The sequence below is a fragment of the Leiobunum rupestre genome, chromosome 1 (assembly GCF_980474605.1).
Source record: "Leiobunum rupestre chromosome 1, qqLeiRupe1.1.hap1, whole genome shotgun sequence".
Taxonomy (NCBI): domain Eukaryota; kingdom Metazoa; phylum Arthropoda; class Arachnida; order Opiliones; family Sclerosomatidae; genus Leiobunum; species Leiobunum rupestre.
In genome coordinates this window covers 97,983,503-98,005,336 of record NC_143384.1, presented here as the reverse complement: position 1 = coordinate 98,005,336, position 21,834 = coordinate 97,983,503, and the positions used below count along the sequence as shown (strand labels likewise).

The window sequence follows — 21,834 nt, the reverse complement described above, 5'->3', positions numbered from 1 at the left end:
AAAATATTATTGAAAAATTGTCAATCTTAAGTAAAATTTTATTGAGATATTCCTAATCTTAAGTAAAATATTATTGAAATATTGGTAATCTTAAGTAAAATATTATTGAAATATTGGAAATCTAAAGTAAAATATTATTGAGATATTGGTAATCTAAAGTAAAATTTTATTGAGATATTGGTAATCTTAAGAAAAATATTATTGAATTATTGGCAATTTAATTAAGTAAAATATTATTGAATTATTGGCAATTTAATTAAGTAAAATATTATTGAATGATTGGCAATTTAATTAAGTAAAATATGATTGAATTATTGGCAATTTAATTAAGTAAAATATTATTGAATGATTGGCAATTTAATTAAGTAAAATATTATTGAATTATTGGCAATAAAATTAAGTAAAATATTATTGAATTATTGGCAATTTAAAGTAAAATATTATAGAAGTATTGGTAATCTTAAGTAAAATATTATTGAAATATTGGAAATATAAAGTAAAATATTATTGAGATATTGGTAATCTAAAGTAAATTTTTTTGAGATAGTGGTAATCTTAAGAAAAATATTATTGAATTATTGACAATTTAATTAAGTAAAATATTATTGAATTATTGGCAATTTAATTAAGTAAAATATTATTGAATTATTGGCAATTTAATTAAGTAAAATATTATTGAATTATTGGCAATTTAATTAAGTAAAATATTATTGAATTATTGGCAATAAAATTAAGTAAAATATTATTGAATTATTGGCAATTTAATTAAGTAAAATATTATTGAATGATTGGCAATTTAATTAAGTAAAATATGATTGAATTATTGGCAATTTAATTAAGTAAAATATTATTGAAATATTGGCAATCTAAGGTAAAATATTCTGAAATATTGTCAGTTTAAAGAAAAATATTAATGAAATATTGTCAATTTAAAGTAAAATATTATTGAATTATTGGAAATTTAATTAAGTAAAATATTATTGAAATATTGTCAATCTAAAGTAAATTATCATTGAAATATTGTCAAATATTGGTTCGTATAGTTTCGGGTTTGATTGGTTTTTTGGAAGAAGATATATTTTTCGTTATTTAACAACTCATGTTCTAAATGGAAAAATCGCGTGTAAAAATCAGATTGAAAAGATATCGTAGAGATTAAACCCCTTAGATTAGAAATAAACGTGAAGAGACAACGTGTACGCGTAACACCTGGTGCAAAGACAAAGTCTATACGTTCGTCTTCCGGTTCTTCGTTAGCCTTAATCTCTGACTATAATTTTCCTATACTTTTTCCATTACAAGCCCGCCGACCTCTAGCAAATCGGATAACACTTTGCCCAGTCTCATTATGTTCCAGGATTCAAAAGAATGTGTAAAAATTACCCTTTATTATTTTTTGGACAATTATTTAGAATATGTCATGTGTCATCATAGGGTGATCATTGCCCTTTGACTGTACAAAAGTAATCACCAATTTGGTATTGTCAGAAGTATCTAGCTAAAGCAGCGTCGTGTCGTTTCGGTTATGTTGGTCGCGTCGGTTCGTTCATTTCACTGTTCAGAAAGGAACCAACCTTGCTCAGTAATAACGGCGGAAAAATTGAAATAATTTTTTATCCCCCTCTGATTGGTTATAGTATTTCGATGGTTCTAAAGGTCGCCACTACCTAGAGTCAGCGCTGATGAGGCATAAGGTTAATTGTCTGCTATGATCTTTTTGAGCTTTAAACCCAGACGCTATCTAGGCAGTCGGCAACGAAATGAAAAAATGTAAACGACACGCGCGAAAATTTAAAGTCTCTGTTGAGAAGTCTGAACGGTGTAAGAAATGGAAAGAACCGACACGATCGACGCAAACGTCATATTTTCACATAGTCTGAACGCTGCTTAACGTTACTCGCTTGAAATATGTAACTTCGAAGGCCGTGGTTGATGTTTCAAAATGTGTTTCCTAAGAACAATATGATTTAAAAATAATGAAATATCTCTACGCAGTTTAATTTCTACATTTTACAACGTTAGGAGAAGTAATTTCAGGAAACTATAGAGGTATACACTTGGAATGTCTAAGGTTCGATTGGGACGGTGATACGAAAGCGCGTCGAGAAAAAGGCGGGGCTTAACTACGTCAAGCGTAAGACGTAACGCGACATTTCAAATTCATTGGCTCGAGGTTTGACGCGAAAAGAATGCGTCGTCATGGTAACAAAAAGGCGATCTTCCCGCGCAAAATAGGCTTATAAAACAATGGATTTAAAAACCTCAATTTGTTATCGTACTTAATATTTTAAAGTAATTATAATGCTCTTCGCGAAAGAAGTGTATTGATACCTAATTTCAGGTATTTGTATGGTTATAAAAGAGATAATCAGTTAAGCTAATAATATAATAACCATGACTAGGCTTAATGGCGAGTTTTCGTCGAATGAGGGTAGCGAGGCGCGAGTGTTTTTCTCGTGAGTTTTCCCGCTTTCAGACACGCCCATTTCTACGAGCTTCATCACGGCCGTAAAAATCTTCCGCAGACATTCCAAGTGTATACCTATATAGTTTCCTGGTAATAACTAGAGGTCGGCGGAACAAATAAATTAACCGCAAAAATTTCAATTAATCATTAAAATTAGTATTATTTGTTTTATACGAATAAATTATACGAATAAACAACGATTTAACATGCAAAATTAATCATTTTTTCGAATATTTCTGAATAATTCTCGGTTATGGATAAATATAAACAATCGTATAATTTCTTATTCAAACGCCGACCTCTAGTAATAACTGTTGTACATATTAAGCCATGATGCGGTTTGTTGAAAACAACGCATCGATTTTAAACTGAGATGTTTCATTTTCATACTTTGCATATATTAGCAAAGGTGTACTCAGTTTCATATACTTAAAATCGATCTGCACTAAGTTTGGTCTTAGCCAACTTGTTAAAATGGGAAAACAAAATCACGTGACTACCAAACCACGTGACTACCATATCACAGCCAACTTCGATTCGGTAACTCGAAGTTGGCTGTGTTACCGTGTTACCGTGCGACGGTAAAGAAAAAAATTATTCCTTCCAGATACTGCAGACAGCTAATTTTAACTAAAACCTTACTATTACAAAATGCTTTAATTATAATAATTATTAGACAATTTAGATGAATCTATCAAAATTTAAACCACCATTAGCAAAATAAAATTAATAACGGTTCGTATTTCTTAGGATAGATGGCGCTGCAGTTCTCTACTGTTAATTGGCGCAACAAAACTATTTAAGCTAGGAGGATGGAAATACGCAGTATTATATTCCTAGATTTAAGGGGAAGCATTTTAGACTATTCGTACTAATGAAAATCAACAGATGGCGCTGACCGTTACACCTTTCGCGGGCGTTCCAATCTTACTACGCCATCTATAAAACCGATATATTTAAATTTATTAAATGACGAAAAAATACACAGAATTCTTTAATTCTTCCTTTGATTCGTATTTATAAAAATACATTAACTTAATAATAAAATAATACTTTTGTTTTATTATTATAATATTTTAAACTTTCAGTCGCATTTAATATAACCAGATAGAATGATTGTGAAAAACGTTTTCCTCCTCTTTTTAATAGATTTAAAAAAAAAGTTTGTGTAAAAACGGCCAACTCTGTCAACACGAAAAGCACGTCCGCCCATTGAGCGGACTTTGTCCTTTTAGATTTTCCAAAAATAATGTACATTGAATGGTAATTTCGATGTTAATGGATAATAAAGCCATCGAGCTCGGAGCCGAGGGACATTACGCGGGCTATTTTATCTTAATCAAAGAACGGGATTTGACCATCGCGTGACTACCGGACACGGCCAGGTCCAGGTGCTTTCAGTTCGAAACAAACACCGAGTGGTCATCTATCCAGGCAATTTCGAAACGGATACGGGGCAAAGGACGAAGGGTACGAGTATCGCAGTCGATTGACCGTTGGCTGACCAATATTGGGAAGAAGGTTCGTTTTAATGGTCAGCGTGTTGCGCGTCGGACCCGGCTTCAGGGTCGCGAAGGGGAGTGGATGATATTTCCGAATGTATTGATCCAAATGGTTGTTTTTTTTTTGCTTTTTTATGGGATGGATGTTCAGTACTATAGATATCTATTTGCGAACATCGGCCAATGTAAAACTCTCCTAAGTGGCTACCTTATTGGTTTATTTTACCTCTTTTTGCGTATCTGTGAAATAAAATTTGGAAAATTGCTAAAGTAATATTGGATATTGATATTTAATTATTACAGCGAAGTTTAGCAAGCCGACTACATAAATCTTCGGTTTACTCTGTCTTTCACTGGAAGTAGGCTTACTGCAATACACGTGTGCCATGCAGTCAGCCTACTTCCAGTGAAAGACAGAGTAAACCGAAGATTTATGTAGTCGGCCTTTAAGGGGGAAGACTACAGTGGCCATTGTCTACTTTCGCGCTATTTCAAGCTGAACTCTTTTAATTTTGTATTTTAACTTATAAAATTAATATTTAAGTGTAGAACAGCCTCTTGTTTAGTGATTAAAATAATTTTGACAATTTTAAATTTAAAAGTAATTAAGTTATTACGTTTTAATTCAAATTGGGCAAGCGCCCAAACTACCTTTTAGTTAGGACCTTATATCTCGTTAACTATTAATATTAAAATTATCAAAATTATTTTAAGCACTAGAGGAAGAATCAACCTAATAAGAAAAATATAACTCAATTATGTAATTGTTAAAACAGAAACGTTCAGCTTGAACGAAAAAGAGGCTTTTACTGTATTCTCCCCCCTTAAGTTAAGTTTCAAGTTAGCTTGACCAAACGTAAGGAAAACGTTTCTAGGCGTTTAGGATACCCAACCTCATTATTGCCTGAACTACATACTATCAAGGGCAGAGATTTTTCAACCCCCGCCCCCCCCCCGAAAATATATTACGACAATTAAAATAAATAACTCTGATTTAAGTTAAATCAGAAGTAAATGAACCGAAGTTATCAAACTGCTATAATCTCCATGTTGGAGGCGTTTTCCTTATGAAGTTACATTTTGACCTCGAATTTGAAATTTTGCACGCTCCTAGGCCGAAAAAAAAGTTTAGGTTTTTATGAAACTATTTTTTATACATAGAAATAGCTATACCCAAGTGCAATTTATCGCGTCAAAAGGCGGGGATGGAAATTAGCTTTTATTTGACTCGATTTTCTCATCATTTTCATAAGGAAAACCGCCTCCGATTCTGAGCGCTATTTCGATAACTTCGGTTCATTTACTTCTGATTACATATATTGTCTGACACCAACGATAATATAGAACTTTGTAACCAGTCCCAGATTTGAATTCTAAGAGCTTTCGGATTGACGGTTTTGTAACGAATTGTCCTTCATAAGTTGATGTATTGACCTATCACGTGCATCTTTGATGACGTCAGATTTAGGGAACCAATGAGATACTGGGCTGATTTGATCTCTTTTGGGGGGATGGAGCTTACATCGTTATTATCCCTTGATCTAGCCAAGGACAGTAGATACAGGGACGAGAAAGCAGGAAAAAAATTCAATTTTAAACGTCTTCATATTCACCGGGAGTTAGATGTAAAAAAACCGCGGCCATTGTTAAGACGTGGTTCACCATGGACAGTATTATTGTAGTTAGTTTTTACCATTTTGATGTTAAAGGGAATATAACCTGCAAAGCAATCTTTACGGAAGACCCCTTCAATTTTTCAAACGTCCCTGTACAGTGGCGCCAAACATTTTTAAAGCCAAAGGCAAGAGCGGCCAGAGCTGCAAGCGTTGGTGTTCCACACCAAATACCTGAGGTTATATTCCCTTTAAATTAAAAATAAAACTACGAGCGTAAATAAAAAATGCCCATTTGTTTTGAACACAACAGCCGTAGTCACCACAGCCGTTCAAAACTGACATGTGATCTCGTTCACGAGATCCTGAATTAACGGTCACGATCAGTTAAATGTGGAATTCGTAGTCATTAATTGAAATCCTAGACAGATAAGGTGATCCGACACACAGATTCGCTAACATAATCGTCTGCTATAAAAGCTAATTTTACGAACAGTGGTTCTAAAGTCAAGTTGCCAACTGCGGTTTTTATTTAGATAGTTACCGTGATATTCATCATGTCAGACACTAGTGATAAGACATATGATGATACAAACAACAAGAGATCATATTCAAATGAATTTGAAAAACAATTGCTAGTCACTCTAGTAAAAGATAACAAAGGTAAGGAAATTCACTACCTAGGCCTTGGCCGTAATAGCAAAGTTATAAAATCCTAAAGGAAAGATCTGGGTTGTAACTTTTTTCGCCATTATGGTAATAAATAATACCTAAATAATAAATGCAATTGGAAGTGTCCTGGGTGCTATCCAGGGTAAATTGACGCGTAGGGGCCATGTATAAAATATAAAAATTTATTTTGCTGTAATAGATATAAACAAAATTTCAATTGCATTTAGTAATTTTTTTTCATGAATCTTTTAAATGCCGAAAGTAATTTTTCCAACGAGAACATGTCCTGTAATTAAACTAATATTATCAAACTACGTTTTGGTGCCTTACCTTACATAATTCAGCTATATTCGCATTAATAACTGTTTAATATTCTTCCAGCCATTATAGAGAACCAGAAAACCAACGCGGTTAGTGTCAACCAAAAGGAGAAAGTTTGGGATAAAATAACAGTAAATTTTCATAACACTCCAGGAATTCAGTTTGCCAGAATATAATTTAAAATAGTTATATGAATATTATTTAAAATAGTTATATGAATATTATTTAAAATAGTTATATGAATATTATTTAAAATAGTTATATGAATATTATTTAAAATAGTTATATGAATATTATTTAAAATAGTTATATGAATATTATTTAAAATAGTTATATGAATATTATTTAAAATAGTTATATGAATATTATTTAAAATAGTTATATGAATATTATTTAAAATAGTTATATGAATATTATTTAAAATAGTTATATGAATATTATTTAAAATAGTTATATGAATATTATTTAAAATAGTTATATGAATATTATTAAAAATAGTTATATGGCTATAATAAATTATATTCATATAGCTATTATAAATTATATTCATATAGCTATTTTAAATTATATTCATATAGCTATTTTAAATTATATTCATATAGCTATTATAAATTATATTCATATAGCTATTATAAAATATATTCATATAGCTATTATAAATACTATTCATGAAGCTATTATAAATTATATTCATATAGCTATTATAAATTATATTATAAATCACCACATTCTATTTGAAATGTTCCTGTTGCGTAGAATCGTAATGCAATAAGCACTTGAAGCGACGGAGATAATGCGTTGTTTCTGTCAGTGGCGTATTCTATCCTAGGCCTAACCATTTCTACTATTTGAACTACAGTATCTTTTGTTAAACGATAACGCTGTAGAAATTCATAATCGTCTAAATAATTAAGATCATTGCGTTTATTGTTAAAAATCCTTCTAGGCCGCCTAATCACTTCGATTTCATCTAAATTGTCAAAAAGATCGAGCTCTTCTAAGTTCTAACCCCCAATTCAATAGACCGTCCGCCATTTTACTTCCTATTTTCTAGTGTGAAGAAAGTGATTTTGATCGTAATCCGCCAAATTCGGAGGTTTAACTAGTGGGTCAATATTTCGACATTGATCTGTGAACCGAGACACTTTTTACGCTGATGACTACGAAATTAGCAGTAGCCCTCAAATTTGACCGTGATCTGAGAATTTTTACATGATCCGCTATGTGATTCGAGTTGGTGACTATGGCTGTTAAGCCTCGTCAAGAACCGCTAAAATTAGGTGACCGCCATTTTTTTGTTTACAACTAACTCTCCTCGCGTTTAGGTCGTTTTAGGTGATATATTCCAACAGAGGCCGCCAATACACTTTCTCGTCCCTGTATTTACTGTCCTTGATCTAGCTATGAACCTCGCAATATCCACGGAAATTTCATTATCAATGTAAATTAAGATTTTAATTTTTCTTTGGGAGCTTCGGTGATGTGGTTGTAGCCGTGTGAGTGCTCTTATTTAAGAATAGCGAAGCTAAGACTGACGCCATCTATCGACCAGTGAATGAAGCTCCGTGAATGTTTTTTGTCGTCCTAGACAACATTGATTTCGCTTATAGATTAGCTTTTAATGGCCCATATTTCACTGGAACGCCGTATATAGCTCAATAGGCGCTTAAATAAAACATCTTCCCCGAAATTGCCAAGAAGTAATATTTCCGACAGCCAGGACTCACAAGTTACTATTTATATAGTGCTTGTTGAAATATTAGAAGCTGGAGACTTGTCTCGAACATGCCAAAAAAGTTACCTGGTTAAAAGGAAACACTTGTTGCATACCGTACTGCAAAAGTAATACGTTTAGTTCTAAAGGAATTAGTTTTCATCTTTTTCCGAAAGATAATTTTATACGAAATGAATTAACTCTGCCTCCATGAGAAGCCTTAAAATTGCCCGGTAATAAAAATATATTCCGTATAATTTTAATTATTTATACCATAAGAGGATGATAATAATAATAATATTATCTTCTTATACTTAATTTTTGTAACATTTTATATTTTACCTTAAAATATATTATCGAAAATTAACATTAGTATGTTCCTTAAACACGTGAGCCGACGCGTTTCTTATCTGACGCAAAATTCTCATGAGGGCAAAAACGCGTCTCCAATTGGCTTAAATATGACTTTTTGGCTAGCCATTCTAACCGTTTAACCAACCGACCGGAAATAGTTCCTTCCCAGATGAATTTGGAGAGGGGAGTAGAAACCGAGTATCTTTTATTGAAGCGTCCATTTGTCCCACATATAGGTGGCCTCGGAATATTTGTCGTTAATCCGTGGTTCGTGATATGGATGTCTTAGGGTAACTCTCAACTGCCCGGAAGTAGAGCTATCCAACAATGACACGAACTCGCTTATAGGACCATTTTCTTTTTGGAAAATCAAACACTATTTTTAAATATTTTATCTCTAACCATAAGCACTTATTTTACACATTTTCTAAATAATAATAAGGGTTGTATTTGTCGTAATGCACCAGGGTTTAAAAAACCCGGGTTTTTTTAAAAACACCCAGCCCATTGGGCTTTTTTGGGTTTTATTGGGTTTTTTGGGTTTTTTAGGGTTTTTTACCTAAAATGATACCCTAAATCGATGATTTACTTCATTTTTATTTTTTATTTTCAATTTAGCACTACTTATTTATCGCTCTTATTCTTATCTTTCGTAGACGTAAAGTATCGTCTGCTCCATGTTCTGCTAAATATTTATTTAAAGTTGCAGAAGTTTAAAACTTACTGTTTAGTTAACACTGTTAACTTGCTACTGTTAGATTAGTGTTTACCAAAACACTGGTAATGTATTTTGTGTAAATACGTTTTATAAAAAAGCAATATTTTTGTATTATTATAGAATTTAAAGAATTAAAGTTTAATTTTTTAAATTCTTTAATATAGTTTAATATAGTTTAATTATTAAACAATAAATTTAAACTTTTTTCGTCATTTTTGAAACTATTTAAGGTGGGTTTTTTTAAGTGGGCTTTATTGTGGGTTTTTTAAGGTGGGTCCAACCCAAAATAACCCGTGGGTTTTTTTGGGTGGGTTTTATAAATTCGAACCCTGTAATGCACACTAGAGATTTTGTAGATATTCAGGGGGCGTACCGAAGGTGGTGAAATTCGGGGGAGGAGATTGCTTGAAAAAATGGTTCTTGAAAACAGGTAGGCAAAAACGTACCTCAAATTGCCAACTGACCAAATTTATAAATAATAAATAGTGGGGTGGCGGAGTGGTAGCACTTTTACCTTACAGCAATATGGGCACAGGGTGAAAACTCGGAACTACTTTGACCAAAAGTGCATAAGACCCAAAAGTGTGTCAGAACGGTACAGTAGTTAATGAGAGTTTGTCGCAAAGTAAAACAGGGAAACGAAGGGGGTCGGAAAATACGTCATCAAAATCGAGGTACTCCAGCGCCGCCGAGTGAGGCGTTTTAGAACGTATGTCTACGGGCGAGTAAATCGAAGAGAGAAAATCACGCCAGACTATAGACTAAATATACAATTTTTCCAACTAGTAGGTTATGTAGTCTAAAGTGTGACTAGGTCTCACTAGAAATTTTAATAGGCGCGAAGGTACAGCTGACACACTTTTGGGTCTTAGGCAACTTTTGCTTTGACGTAGAGTTTGCAAGTGGTTAAAGCGGGGTTACCCCTTTTAATAAAACCTTGCTGAGGTTATCGGTAATAGTTAGGGTATGAAAGGCTGGCTACCACTAATTGTAACCCGGCCACCGGATTTCAAAAGCATTAATAGTCGCTAGATACCAAGGGTATTAGCCTAAAAAATATATTTATAGACAAAAACATTATCTTATAGACGAGGGGCAGGTCACTTCCTTGATTAACGACGCACCCCTCAAAAGATTAAATCCGATTTAATCGAAATTATTTTGATTAAATCACGTTTAATCATGATTAGAATGTTTAAATCAGTTTAAAAAATTATATCGTGATTAGTATGATTTAATCGTACCTTAGTTTTGATTTAATGATAAATTCTCTATTCAACCGATTATATTGATTAAATCGTGATTAAAATGATTAAATCGTGATTAAAATGATTAAATCGTGATTAAAATGATTAAATCGTGATTAAAATGATTAAATCTACTTAAAATGATTAAATCTACTTAAAATGATTAAATCTACTTAAAATGATTAAATCTACTTAAAATGATTAAATCTACTTAAAATGATTAAATCTACTTAAAATGATTAAATCTACTTAAAATGATTAAATCTACTTAAAATGATTAAATCTACTTAAAATGATTAAATCTACTTAAAATGATTAAATCTACTTAAAATGATTAAATCTACTTAAAATGATTAAATCTACTTAAAATGATTAAATCTACTTAAAATGATTAAATCTACTTAAAATGATTAAATCTACTTAAAATGATTAAATCTACTTAAAATGATTAAATCTACTTAAAATGATTAAATCTACTTAAAATGATTAAATCTACTTAAAATGATTAAATCTACTTAAAATGATTAAATCTACTTAAAATGATTAAATCTACTTAAAATGATTAAATCTACTTAAAATGATTAAATCTACTTAAAATGATTAAATCTACTTAAAATGATTAAATCTACTTAAAATGATTAAATCTACTTAAAATGATTAAATCTACTTAAAATGATTAAATCTACTTAAAATTATTAAATCTTGATTAGATTTTCTAATCTTGATTAGATTTTCTAATCTTGATTAGATTTTCTAATCTTGATTAGATTTTCTAATCTTGATTAGATTTTCTAATCTTGATTAGATTTTCTAATCTTGATTAGATTTTCTAATCTTGATTAGATTTTCTAATCTTGATTAGATTTTCTAATCTTGATTAGATTTTCTAATCTTGATTAGATTTTCTAATCTTGATTAGATTTTCTAATCTTGATTAGATTTTCTAATCTTGATTAGATTTTCTAATCTTGATTAGATTTTCTAATCTTGATTACCCTGATTTAATCACGATTACCCTGATTTAATCATTTTACTATGATTAAGACGCACCCTCGCTTATAGACTTCAAAATTTAAATATTTTTTCTAAATGTCGAAATTATTAACTTTGAATGAGGAAGATATGAACCACCATGCACCAACGTAAATGTTAACGAATGGCATTAATATTCTGTACAAGAATAACTCGATGCACGCCCTCGAGAGATACCGCGCTTAGAAAACGCGTCCATCAAAAATGTATGTATTTCCCGGTATATAGCTAGGTACTGGTCAATAAATCTTTTTTTTTGGTCCGGCGCGTGTGGTCAACTTTATCCGTAAGACGGAACGGGTCAATGAGACGACAGACCGAAATAGAGCCACTGTCCAGCGTCGTTTTAATATTGCGGACAAAAGATTTATAGCAAAAGCGGCTAAGCCTCGGTCTCTCGCGGCGAGTGCTGGTCAAGCGGCCGAAACGACCGCTGGCTGGACGAGAAAATGACACCGATTAAAGCCGCTGATCAACAGTGGCTAATTGGGGGTCGTTACTATGCGTGTCGCCGGACGACAGAAGGCCTACGAAATCCCTTTCTGCCATCCGGAGCTCAGCGTCGAAGCCATCCATCAAGAGAATCGCCGTGAAGAAGAACTGTATCGCAGTACCGATTACATTCACGTTCCCGGATTGGGTGAGCCACAGTTTTCACGTGTCTGTTCTCGTTGTGTTTTTGGTCGTTGAAAGGTTTCTGCTTAATTAAACCACTCATTAAGTCATTAAGAATACATTTCCATATCCATATTTCATACGTAGTTTAATGACCATTTCCGAATTAAGATGGCGACACTAGGGGTACTGTCGAGCTTATAATAGATAGGCTAATCTGTATTATATATATTATTCAAGACATTTTTTATTTTATTTTATTTATATTTAGATTTATTACTGGATTTTAAAATAATCTAAATTACTTTAAAATAAATTTAAGAGTAATTAGTAGAAGATAAATTTAAGCTAAATGTGTTTAAAATAAATTTAAGAGTAATTAGTAGAAGATAAATTTAAACTAAATTATTTTGAAATAAATTTAAGTTCAATTATTTGACCATAAATTTAAGCTAAATGAGTTTAAAATACATTTAAGAGTAATTAGTAGAAGATAAATTTAAGCTAAATGTGTTTAAAATAAAATAAATTTAAGAGTAATCAGTAAAAGATAAATTGAAGCTAAATTATTTTGAAAAAAATTTAAGTTCAATTATTTGACCATAAATTTAAGCTAAATGAGTTTAAAATACATTTAAGAGTAATTAGTAGAAGATAAATTTAAGCTAAATGTGTTTAAAATAAATTTAAGAGAAATAATAGAAGCTAAATTTAAGCTAAATGAGAACGAGTAAGCTAAATAAGAACGAGTAAGCTAAATAAGAACGAGTAAGCTAAATAAGAACGTGTAAGCTAAATAAGAACGAGTAAGCTAAATAAGAACGAGTAAGCTAAATAAGAACGAGTAAGCTAAATAAGAACGAGTAAGCTAAATAAGTAATAAATCTACGTAACATTGGCTTTCTTGATTTGATGTTGCTGCTGCGTCATGGGTGACGTGTCGATGACGTTTTACTACGAAATGCCCTGGGCATAAAGAGTAAATTTGACGAGGCACCCTGTTTTAAAGCGTAAACTGAACTGAACTGAACTGAACTTCTACTTATTTCGTGACGAATGAGCTACATAAAAACAAGTTCAACAAGCGTAGTTTATTTTACAGAAAGGCCTATTGGGTATTAGCCAATGTTATGAAATTGGAAATTAGATAATATTATAAAATTTTATGTTACCTAATTTTACGTAATTGGTAGTTTAAAATTAGCTAATTTTAGGTTTATTAAGATGAACTAATTTTAGGTAGTTTAATATTAACTAATTTTAGGTAGTTTAATATTAACTAATTTTAGGTAGTTTAATATTAACTAATGTTAGATAGTTCAGGATTATTAATCTTGGATAGTTCAGGATTATTAATCTTGGATAGTTCAGGATTATTAATCTTGGATAGTGTAGAATTAACTAATTTATATAGTGAAGGATTATCTAATTTTGGATAGTATAGAATTAACTAATTTTGGATAGTATATAATTAACTAATTTTGGATAGTATAGAATTAACTAATTTTGGATAGTGTAGGTTCTACTAATTTTATTTAGTGTAGCTACTAATTTTATATAGTATAGGTTCTACTAATTTTATATAGTATAGGTTCTACTAATTTTATATAGTATAGGTTCTACTAATTTTATATAGTATAGGTTCTACTAATTTTATATAGTATAGGTTCTACTAATTTTATATAGTACAGGTTCTACTAATTTTATATAGTATAGGTTCTACTAATTTTATATAGTATAGGTTCTACTAATTTTATATAGTATAGGTTCTACTAATTTTATATAGTATAGGTTCTACTAATTTTATATAGTATAGGTTCTACTAATTTTATATAGTATAGGTTCTACTAATTTTATATAGTGTAGAATTAACTAATTTTATATAGTGTAGAATTAACTAATTTTATATAGTGTAGAATTAACTAATTTTATATAGTGTAGAATTAATTAATTTTATATAGTGTAGAATTAACTAATTTACATAGAGAAGGATTAACTAATTTCAGATAGTTTAGAACCAATTAATTTTAGATAGTGTAGGTTCAACTAATTTTAGATAGTTTAGAACCAACTAATTTAAAATAGTTTAGGATTAAGTAATTTAAAATACTTTATGATTCACTAATTTAAAATAGTTTAGGATTAACTAATTTAAAATAGTTTAGGATTAACTAATTTAAAATAGTTTAGGATTAACTAATTTAAAATAGTTTAGATTCACTAATTTAAAATAGTTTAGGATTAACTAATTTAAAATAGTTTAGGATTCACTAATTTAAAATAGTTTAGGATTCACTAATTTAAAATAGTTTTGGATTCACTAATTTAAAATAGTTTAGGATTCACTAATTTAAAATAGTTCAGGATTCACTAATTTAAAATTGTTCAGAATTCAATAATTTAAAATAGTTTAGGATTCACTGATTTAAAATAGTTCAGGATTCACTATTTTAAAATTGTTTAGGATTCACTAATTTAAAATTGTTTAAGATTCACTAATTTAAAATTGTTTAAGATTCACTATTTTAAAATTGTTTAAGAATCACTAATTTAAAATTGTTTAGGATTCACTAATTTAAAATAGTTTAGGATTAACTAATTTAAAATAGTTTAGGATTAACTAATTTAAAATTGTTCAGGATTCCCTAATTTAAAATTGTTCAGGATTCCCTAATTTAAAATAGTTTACGATTCACTAATTTAAAATAGTTTAGGATTCACTAATTTAAAATAGTTTAGGATTCACTAATTTAAAATAGTTTAGGATTCACTAATTTAAAATAGTTTAGGATTCACTAATTTAAAATAGTTTAGGATTCACTAATTTAAAATAGTTTAGGATTAACTAATTTAAAATAGTTCAGGATTCACTAATTTAAAATTGTTCAGAATTCACTAATTTAAAATAGTTTAGGATTCAATAATTTTGAATTGTTTATTATTCACTAATTTAAAATAGTTTAGGATTCAATAATTTAAAATTGTTTAAGATTCACTATTTTAAAATTGTTTAAGAATCACAAATTTAAAATTGTTTAGGATTCACTAACTTAAAATTGTTCAGAATTCACTAATTTTCGATAGTGTAGAGTTAACTAAATTTTAAGTTATTGTTTATAAGAGGTGTATTATCCCAGACGGCTGAATACCTTTAATAACGTCGTGCTTTACTGTCTATCGATTTTCACTATTTTTCGAAACCTTTTACAAAATAATTTTACATTCCGTCGATAAGAGATCCATTTATTTCGTTACGGAAGATTACGAAAACTCTGAACAATTTCAGCGTTAAATAATGTACGTGAAAATTAGATTGAAACACGGGAAAGAAAAGAGCGTCTACATTGTTTCACTGCACGCGAGTATACAAATGCACGCTAGTACACCTGTACCAAAAATCTATAACCCCATAAACATAGCTGGTCCAAATAATAATAAACAACAACTTTTACGCCAGTTTTGAAAAATTTAATAAAATCATACTTTTATTTAAAATAATGATCATCGTTTAGTTAAAATTAATCCATAGAAATATTTAAAAAAATTAACGCTTAAATATGTAATTTAATTTTTTTATATAAGCTTATATTACCAGTTGATCAAGGTATACTCTTAATTTTCTTACGGAACAAATTCAGGTCGCGGTTAAAAAAGACAATAACTCAATATATTGAGGTGAGGAATAACTCCCATCACGGCGCCTTTAATATAACTGTCAGCTAACGTACGCTAATAAGAAAAGAATAAGTGGCCGGCTGGGAAACAGTTTTGTGTACAAAATGCCAGCCAGATCCGTCGTCATGGCGACGAAAAACAAAATCTATTCCGCAACACGCTTTAGTGGGAAATGATATAAGAGTTTTTGGGACGACATAAACATTCAAATATTTCATATAAATGAAAATCACGTGACACCCGACCGACCAATGGCGGATCGACTTTGTCACAATGAGCAACAAGTTGTCAGGGTAAATTTGACAATAATATACAAATGTTTTAATCCATATTAAATACACCACACAACCCTGAATTAAACATAGTAACGGGGCACTTGTAAGCTGACCAGTTGTTGAAACGCTAAAGAAAAGTCTCCCTCATTTAGCGTAGTAGTAACGTCATAAATTAAATTAATTTATTTTGGGCCCCTTGTTCGAAGAAATCATGAAAATTACTTATCGATTAAGGTGCGTGTTCCAGTTTCTTAATTTTTTGTTTATTTTATCCACGTTTTTGTATTCCCCCCCGTTTCTTAAAAATTCTTAAACATATGTGTTATTCTACCCCCTTTAACTCTTTCCAATCTCTAAAAGATTGTTTTTTTCTATCACCCTCTATCTTCCCCCAATCTCTTGAAGATTTTTAGAGATCTGTGTTTTTCATTCCCCCATTCAAACTTTCTCTAATTTCTTAAAGATTATTAGAGATCTATGTTTTCTTAAAGATTATTAGAGATCTATGTTTTCTTAAAGATTATTAGAGATCTATGTTTTCTTAAAGATTATTAGAGATCTATGTTTTCTTAAAGATTATTAGAGATGATTTGTTTTTCTTAAAGATTACTAGAATCTGTGTTTTTCATAAAGATTATTAGAGATCTTGGCTTTTCTTAAAGACTGTTAGAGATCGGTGCTTTTCTTAAAAATTATTCGAAATCAGTGCTTTTCTTAAAGTTTATTAGAGATCTTTTTTCTTAAAGATTTTTAGAGATCTGTGCTTTTCTTAAAGTTTATTAGAGATCTTTTTTCTTAAAGTTTATTAGAGATCTTTTTTCTTAAAGATTTTTAGAGATCTGTGCTTTTCTTAAAGTTTATTAGAGATCTTTTTTCTTAAAGTTTATTAGAGATCTTTTTTCTTAAAGATTTTTAGAGATCTGTGCTTTTCTTAAAGTTTATTAGAGATCTTTTTTCTTAAAGTTTATTAGAGATCTTTTTTCTTAAAGATTTTTAGAGATCTGTGCTTTTCTTAAAGTTTATTAGAGATCTTTTTTCTTAAAGATTTTTAGAGATCTGTGCTTTTCTTAAAGTTTATTAGAGATCTTTTTTCTTAAAGATTTTTAGAGATCTGTGCTTTTCTTAAAGTTTATTAGAGATCTTTTTTCTTAAAGATTTTTAGAGATCTGTGCTTTTCTTAAAGTTTAATAGAGATCTTTTTTCTTAAAGTTTATTAGAGATCTTTTTTCTTAAAGTTTATTAGAGATCTTTTTCTTAAAGATTTTTAGAGATCTGTGCTTTTCTTAAAGTTTATTAGAGATCTTTTTTCTTAAAGTTTATTAGAGATCTTTTTTCTTAAAGATTTTTAGAGATCTGTGCTTTTCTTAAAGTTTATTAGAGATCTTTTTTCTTAAAGTTTATTAGAGATCTTTTTTCTTAAAGTTTATTAGAGATCTTTTTTCTTAAAGATTTTTAGAGATCTGTGCTTTTCTTAAAGTTTATTAGAGATCTTTTTTCTTAAAGTTTATTAGAGATCTTTTTTCTTAAAGATTTTTAGAGATCTGTGCTTTTCTTAAAGTTTATTAGAGATCTTTTTTCTTAAAGATTTTTAGAGATCTGTGCTTTTCTTAAAGTTTATTAGAGATCTTTTTTCTTAAAGATTTTTAGAGATCTGTGCTTTTCTTAAAGTTTATTAGAGATCTTTTTTCTTAAAGTTTATTAGAGATCTTTTTTCTTAAAGATTTTTAGAGATCTGTGCTTTTCTTAAAGTTTATTAGAGATCTTTTTTCTTAAAGTTTATTAGAGATCTTTTTTCTTAAAGATTTTTAGAGATCTGTGCTTTTCTTAAAGTTTATTAGAGATCTTTTTTCTTAAAGTTTATTAGAGATCTTTTTTCTTAAAGATTTTTAGAGATCTGTGCTTTTCTTAAAGTTTATTAGAGATCTTTTTTCTTAAAGTTTATTAGAGATCTTTTTTCTTAAAGATTTTTAGAGATCTGTGCTTTTCTTAAAGTTTATTAGAGATCTTTTTTCTTAAAGTTTATTAGAGATCTTTTTTCTTAAAGATTTTTAGAGATCTGTGCTTTTCTTAAAGTTTATTAGATAACTTTATCTTTTCTTAAAGTTTATTAGATAACTTTATCTTTTCTTAAAGTTTATTAGATAACTTTATCTTTTCTTAAAGTTTATTAGATAACTTTATCTTTTCTTAAAGTTTATTAGATAACTTTATCTTTTCTTAAAGTTTATTAGATAACTTTATCTTTTCTTAAAGTTTATTAGATAACTTTATCTTTTCTTAAAGTTTATTAGATAACTTTATCTTTTCTTAAAGTTTATTAGATAACTTTATCTTTTCTTAAAGATTATTAGAATCTGTGTTTTTCTTAAAGATTATTAGAAATCTGTGTTTTTCTTAAAGATTATTAGAAATCTTTGCTTTTCTTAAAGATTATTAGAAATCTTTGCTTTTCTTAAAGATTATTAGAAATCTTTGCTTTTCTTAAAGATTATTAGAAATCTTTGCTTTTCTTAAAGATTATTAGAAATCTTTGCTTTTATTAAAGCTATCGTCATCTACCTACGATTTAATACCATAGACTAAAAAAAGATCCAGAAAGGAGACAATAAATAGTCTTTTATGTGGTCGATCTCGAGTCGAGCATTCATTATGTCACTTTTGGGTAATACCGACTTATAGCCAATAAGCTCGCGAGCCGGCTCGTGAGCCAATATGGCTCGATTGCTATTGGCTCGGCTCGGCTCGGCCAAAAAAAGCTCGCCCGTTTCATTACTGAGCCGCCGTTGACTCGAGCTCGTGAACAGTCCTATTAAAAAGTTCCCAGGAATTGTGGAGTTAGTAGAACTTAACGTGCTACACAATAATTTAAACAATTCTGCCTGAATTTCAAATAGGTCTTCCCACTTCCGTACCTCGTGATCGCAGATCCAACGAATGATAACTTGGCATTTTCCGAAATTCAATTGATTCGCCTTTCACAACTTTGTTAGATTTCGAAAATTACTCGCCAAAGAAAGCCTGACGCACGCGAAATTTTCCTTAAGCACTATTTCGTCTTAACATTTCAAATATATGTTATGACCAGATGATTATCTTCGCACGCTAAGTACTGAAGGTTTCCGAGAAAATCATTTTATTATAACGCTAATGGAGCGGGAAGAACATTGTCCCTTCTCACGTTGTTGTTTGTTAAGTTAACATAGTGATGTCTAAAACAAGACGTACGACGGTCGGAATACCCACAATCCTTCTAATGTGTTAAGTTTGTTTGAGCTATTCACAACAACCTGCAACGCCGGTATCACAACCAATATATATTCACGGCCACACATATTTGTATTTACACTTATTTGTTACGTCTAGTCATACTTTGAAAGCATCGAAGATTCCTTCGATCAGTGTCACTCTTATTTTTTACTTCTGATCACACTTATTTGTTACTACTAGTCAGCCGTTGACTGTCACACTTATTTTTTCTGGTTATATGACAAAGACTAGCTCGATCAGATTCATACTTATTTGTTACTTCTGATGACACTTATATGTTACGTTGAGTGTCAGACTTATTACTTCTAGTCATACGCCGAAGACTATGTCGATCAGTATCAGACTTAATTGTTACTTCTGGTCATACGTTGAAAACGCGGCGCACTCTGAACGGCCTTGAAAAACGCTAGAGGTAAACGGGCGCGTAGACCTCTATAAACACGCTGATTTACAATGTTGGAAATTGCGGGGGTCCGTATACGCTGCCCAAAAAACCGAACGTATTTGCAACTCTAGGTTATATGTAAACCACAGTTATTAAAAAATATAACTTTCATGAAAATCGGACTTAAATTAAGAAACTGTATGTAGATTTCTAGGCGAAAATATAAAAACACGAAAATTGGGGTCCCGTAAATTACCCTGAAAACTATACTTAATTTTAATATTTACTGATATAACCGAAGTTGTAGGTCCGCTGAATCCTAACCTATCCAATAATATTTTTTTAACGTTATCGGACTTAATTTTAAATAAAATATCTACCACATAAAGCGAAACCACTGAAAAAAGTAAATTGGGCAAATGCCCAACTTCTTGGGCTCCGATTTGAAAACTTTATGAATGGCTATCAATGGCGATGTATGTACATTCGAACGAGATATCATTGACTTTTCTAGCCCTAACCGTTGAAGAGATATGCGCGACACGGCGGCATCGGCGGCAACGGCATCGGCATCGGCTACACTGTACGTTAATACACACAAATCCTTAGGATTGTGTGTAAAACCATCAGCCACATCGAGACGAAAATCTGCCGCTATAAGCATTCCTGCTTAGGCATAAAGGTCGATTTTCCTCCGCCACAGAGAAGGGGGAAGGAAAACGTATACGGGCGGGGGGGAGAAAATTTCCGAATTTTCCACTTCCGACGGCGGCAGCAGGCGCCAAAGCATCTAACCAATGAAAACTGTATGCAACAAAATGCACGACTCTAGACGGGTTGCGTTCTCCTTGCGTGGAGTGCTGTGTTTGTTGCTCCTACGTTTCAGGGAATCAATTAGATGCCGGGATGATTTGATGTATATAACCCATAAAAATTGGTAAATTTCAAAATCTAATTGAAATATTAATTTTCCTTTGTAAGTATATAGAAATAAGTACATTCTTGATAAAGTTACAGGGCGACTTGAACATTTGATATATTTGAGTTGTTTCAAGTATCACGTTGAACCTCCTATCAACTTCAATTATGAATTATTTCATGTAGATATTCAGATCAACATTTACTTTAATTAGTAAGAAAAGTTCTTTTGGTTGTTTTACGAATCATTAATTTTCTTGAAATGGAATATTAATATGGAAACTTGCAAATTATGGCCATAGTTAAGTCCACCGGTGCAAGTTTATAAATTATTTATATATTTACCGCTTGACCAAAATAGCACGCGATAATGGCCAGCCGGGCCGAACATTTGGTGTCGGACCAAAAAGGCTACAGTTACTCTTTTCCATGACGATTTTTGAATTAAAGGTAACTCTTAAAATGGTTTCAGTTGTGGTAGTTAAAAAAAGCCCCACCAGTTCAAACGCCTATAAGAGTAGGTAAAATCAAAGATCCTATATGTTAGAAGGATATGAGGCGAGGGACGAAAAATGGCAGCACCGTCGGTGGGTCATGCGCGATAGAGAATCCGTCTTTAGACTCCGTCAAGGACAAAACATGGAGGAAGCGCCTCCAAAATTTGTCCTTGAGGGAATAGAAACAAGACGTCCCACGTTTAGAGGCTCTCTTAATATCGACGGCATGGCCAGCGTTTTAGAAACACAGGCTGGCCAGAGGGCTACCTATCCTTCTAACATATAGGATCCTTGGTAAAATACGGCCCCACCAGTTCAACCGCCCATGCAAGTAAGTTAAAAACGACCCAACCAGATCAAACGCCCATAAGAGTAGGTTAAAAACGGCCCCACCAGTTCAAACACCCATACAAGTAAGTTAAAAACTACCCAATCAGATCAAACGCCCATAAGAGTAGGTCACAAATTACCCAACCAGATTAAACGCCCATAAGAGTATGATAAAAACGACCCAACTAGATCAAACACCCATAAGAGTAGGTTAAAAACGGCCCCACCAGTT

General features: G+C 30.9%; 1 protein-coding gene across 1 annotated transcript in view; it reads left to right on the top strand.

Annotated features, from left to right (window-relative positions):
- Positions 1-21,834, top strand: part of LOC149969090 (uncharacterized) — a 48,810-nt gene that overhangs the window by 680 nt on the left and 26,296 nt on the right. The window lies entirely within an intron of this gene.